Consider the following 4,689-nt stretch of genomic DNA (forward strand, 5'->3'; position numbering starts at 1 on the left):
CTGGGCCGCTCCAGGAGCCTGCTCCGGCGGCTCCGGGCGGGAGACCGATCGAGCCGCTGGTTCTGCGGCGGGAGGGGGAGTCGTAGACTAGGTAGGACCGCGCGGGCCCACCCGTCCAGAGGCCGCGGGCTGCAGCGGGAGGGTGAGCTCGCCATCAAAAGACCTCTTGCCCGGCCTGGCGGGCAGAGTCTTGGCCCAGAGAAGCCAAGCCCCACAGACCCGAGGATTCGGAGCCCCCCATACACACCAGGAGCAAGGGAGTTTGTGGGCATAGACTCCCGACACCCCCGAACCCTAGGACCCTGACTAGTTGCACCTGGCCTTTCTGACCCCCTAAGCAGATCACCCTGCAGACCCACCCCAAGTCCTGCCCTCGTGGCCTCACCCCACCCTGCCCCCTCCCCACCCTGGGCACAGAAAGGGACTCAAGCGTTGGGCAGAGAGAGAAGGGCGTAGGGTCCCTGGGCCACTGGCTGGGACAGGGCAGCCAGCTGAGGGCAAAGGGCAGCTCAGCTAGTGCTGCCCCTTTCCTGGGAGGCTGGAGGGGAGAGCCAAGCCCCCTACAAAATGTAGCAAATGTCTGGATGACCACATAAGTGTGTGTGTGTGTATGTGTGTGTACAGGCACAGGCCCTGAATCTAGTGACAAGTCCACCCCCGCCCCACAGATGACACATGAAGGCGGGCAACTGGCCTTGGGCCACACAGCCTCTGAGAGGTGGAGCTCTGTAGACCCCTCACCCATTGTTGAGACCACTCAGTGGAGAGAAAGGCTCCAGGACAGGGGCCTCAGCTGCCCCTGTGCCCCCAGGGCAGGGGAGTGAGTGCAGAGCTGAGGGCAGGCCCAGCTCCCCCAGCTCACTGCACCTTCCCCAGGCCCGGGGCTCTCCCCATCCTCTAAGCCCTCACTGCCTCCTCCTAGACACAGTGGCCTGGGCTTCTGGGAGGCACGGAGGTGATTTGTGCCAGGAATTTCTCCTGGGGTTCTCGTTGGGGGTCAAACATGGCAGCCTCTGAGACTGGGGCTGACCCTGCCCATCCTCACATTTCCAGATTCCTGGTACTGAGTGTGCAAGTGGGCAGGAGCTGCCTCTGTGGCATGAGCGGGGGCTGTGGAAACGTGAACAGGGGTGCCTGCGTGGATTGATGTGAGTGCGGCCTGAATGTGCCAAGGGTGCAGGTGTGTGGGTGCACCCCGTGTGTGTGTGAGTACCTGTGCATCCAGACACCTCACTAACCCCTCCCTGCCCCCAGTTTCTCAGCAGGCAGCTGCCAAAAGGGCACCCAGGCCTGCATTTCACCACACCCCTCAGGGAATCCAGCAAGGAGGCACCTGCAGGTTGGTTCAGGCCCCTAGGCAATACCCTGCGCCCTCACCGCCCCTCCCTCTGTGGATGCCTGGGACCCGGCAATAACCTCAACACGGGTGAGGCTGCGCCTTCCCCCTGGCAGTGTCCCACCCACCATCCTGGGCCGTCCCTGCCAGGGTCTCCCCTGGGCTTCTGGGGCACTTAGAGGGGCTCCTTGATGGGCCGGGCTGGCTAGAGGAGGCACCACCCACCCTCAGGCCTGGAGCCTCAGCTCTCTACTCACCCCTCATACTCACCGCGCAAAAGGGCTATAGGTCCCCCTGCCCTTCCCGGGTCCAGTTTACAAACTGTGTGCGGTTGCCCCAGGGCCTGCACCCTCTCTCCTGTAGTGTGCCCGCCCCTCTCGAGACCCCCCTGCCCAGTGGGCATTGGGGCCCTCCACACACCAGGTAAGTAGCAAACCCCCTCCTGCCACGGGCTAGTTCTCAGAGAAGGCCCCCCATCACTGCCCCTGGCCCACTTGGAGCCCATAGGGGCCCACTTCTCCCAGCCTCGACTTCTCCTTTTGCCTTAGGCCTCTCAACATCCTGATCTCTCCTGCAATAACAGGGACGCGAGATTCCACAGTAGACATCTCTCGCCATGTGCCCTCCTCTCTCTCTGTTAAGATCCTGTTTGGGATCTCTCTCCCTTGTCGTAGTATCTAGGATGTTAGAGTTGGGAAGGGACCGTAGTTATGTAGCCCAGCCCCCTCACTTTGGAGGCCCAGAGATGGGCAGCGGCCAGCCTGGCAGCAGAGGCGGGACTGGAAGCTGGACTGCCCTTTGTGGCCAGTCCTCTTCCCCACCGCCTCCTCCTGCTGGTCGGGTTGGGGCCCTTTGCCCCTTAGGAGACGTGTTGGTCACAGATGTTTACCTCAGTTTATGTCACTGTCGAAGAAAAAATAGCAAAAAATTAATAACCGTAGATATGAAGACTTAAAAAAATTCACACAAAAAATCTCCCCTCTCGACTCTTCTGTGAAGGTACAGTGTGTATGTCTGTGTGTGTGTGTGCGTGTCTTTGCCCCACCCCAGGCAGGTCGGGTCACCCCCGACCTCTGTCCCTGCCCCTGTGCCCCTCACACTGACCCCTGTCCTTCGGTGCTTCCCAGAGGCCCCTCTGAGCTGGCCTATGGGGTGTGGGGAGCCCCCGCCCAGATGGGAGGCAGGGTCACAGGTCTAGCTCCCACCAGGCCCCACTGAGCAGAGCCCCAAGGCCACCTGATGCTCCTGAGCCCATGCTGTGGCCGATGGGACAGTTCTGGTGGCTGGCATCAGCATCCAAACCTGGCTCAGGGCCCAGGGCAGGGTCCTGGGTGAAATCCCAGACCCTCATGTCTTGCCACCCCCCCCCCCACCCCATGTGTTTGTAAATACTCTGGCATCCTTTGGCCCTGAGAAGGTTTTTAAATGTGTTATTTACTTCTCTAATCACAACAATTGCTATAAAATAAACGAAAGTTTAGAAAAACGACTCTGCATGGCTGTCTTATCTGGGCTTCGTGGGGGGAGGGGCGTATGCTGGATCACTCTGGAACTTGACACACGTTCTAAGGAGATCTGCAGAGGCTGAGGACAGCTACTCCAGGCCTCCTAGATCTCTCAGGCCTAGAGAGGCCAGGGTTCTGGGGGGAAGGGCGGGGAATTGGCCTGGAGCCCTCTAGACTGGGTGGGAAACGAGCCCACCAGGCCAGTATTTCCAGAGCACCCTCTGTGTGACAGCCTCCCTGCCACAGGCTGGGGATACAGCAGTGAGCAAACAGATGGGACCCCTACAAACAGCTTGTGACCTAATGGTGGGGACAGACATCCAAACCTAAGGCTGGGCACTGGGAAAGTATACAACTGAGAAGCTCATGGAGTTTGGAGGGGTCAGGGAAGGCTCCCTGAAGGAGACCTGGAGGATTCGTCCTCTGGGCATCAGGGAGGGAAGAAGCTGTAGTGCAGTGGGTGCAGACTCAGAGGCAGAAGCCAAAGGGGAAGTGCTAGAGCAGGAAGGCGTGGTGCGGGATGCAGGAAGTCTCATGAGTCAACAGTCATTCAGCCAATAAATATTTACCTACTGGGTGCCAACAGAACAACTGGCTGTCCCTTCAAATGCAGGTGTATCCAGAATCTGGCCACTGCTTACCACCTGCATTGCACCTCCCAGATCCAATCATCCCTAGACTATTGCAGTAGCCTCCTCCTTGGCTCCTAGCTCCCCTCCTGACGCTCTTCAGCCTATTCTCAGTCCAGCAGACAGAATGATTCCTCAGTAGATGAGATCCATCGCTCACTCTGTTCAAAAATTCCTTATTCCACCCAAAATCAAAGCTCAAGTCCTCACAAGGGCCTCCATGGTCCTTCCGGCCTCATCCCCTATTGTCTCCTCGTGTGTACTGCCAGCCACATTGGCCTCTTGCTGCTCCCAGGACACACCACGCATGCTTGCACTGCCAGGCGTGGACACTTGCCTTGGAACTCTTCCAGATCTTTCCCTTCAGGTCTCTGCTCAAGGGTCAAGGGACCAGAGAAAACGTGTGAGTACCTTGCGTGGAGTAGAGGTTCCCCAAGCTCTTCTCCCTTCCTTTGCCTCCTTATACGCTGAGCACTCGCACCACTTGCCAACCATTGCCGTCAAGTCGATTCTGACTCATAGCGACCCTATAGGACAAAGTAGAACTGCCCCATAGAGTTTTCAAGGAGAGTCTGGTGGATTCGAACTGCTGACCTCTTGGTTAGCAGCTGTAGCACTTAACCATTATGCCACCAGGGTTTCCCGCACCATTTGCAGTAGCATATATGTTTGTTCTCTCTCTCCCCTCACTAGGATGTAGGTTCCATGCTGCAGGCAGTTTCTGTCAAACTGCCCCCCTCACCGCAAGCCTGGCACAGGGCCTGTCACAAGATAGGCCCTCCATAACTCTTTGTCGAATTGGTGAATGAAAGTTCAATACTATCTGAGGGGCAATAAAACAATAAACCAGACAAACAATCCCTACCCCATGAAGCTTACTTTCCAAAGAGGAAAAGACATTAAATAGGTTACATAATTGCCTATGAAATAGGAGTGAGGAGGGCAGAGGGAAAAGGAGAGATGAGGAAAACAAAAAATATCCTGACCAGATCAAAGGGAAAAGGACTCCTACCCAAGAATTTGATCTGGGGCATGTTGGTGGTGGTGGTGGTGGTGTCGAGTCAGTTTCAGCTCCTAGCAACCCTACAGGACAGAGTAGAACTGCCCCATAGGGTTTCCAAGGAGCGGCTGGTGGATTCGAACTGCCGACCTTTTGATTAGCAGCCTTAGGTTTTAACCTCTGTGCCGCGGGGCACCTAACCTATGTTAAGTATGTTTT

This window comes from Loxodonta africana, chromosome 12 (genome assembly GCF_030014295.1).
Source record: "Loxodonta africana isolate mLoxAfr1 chromosome 12, mLoxAfr1.hap2, whole genome shotgun sequence".
Taxonomy (NCBI): Eukaryota; Metazoa; Chordata; class Mammalia; order Proboscidea; family Elephantidae; genus Loxodonta; species Loxodonta africana.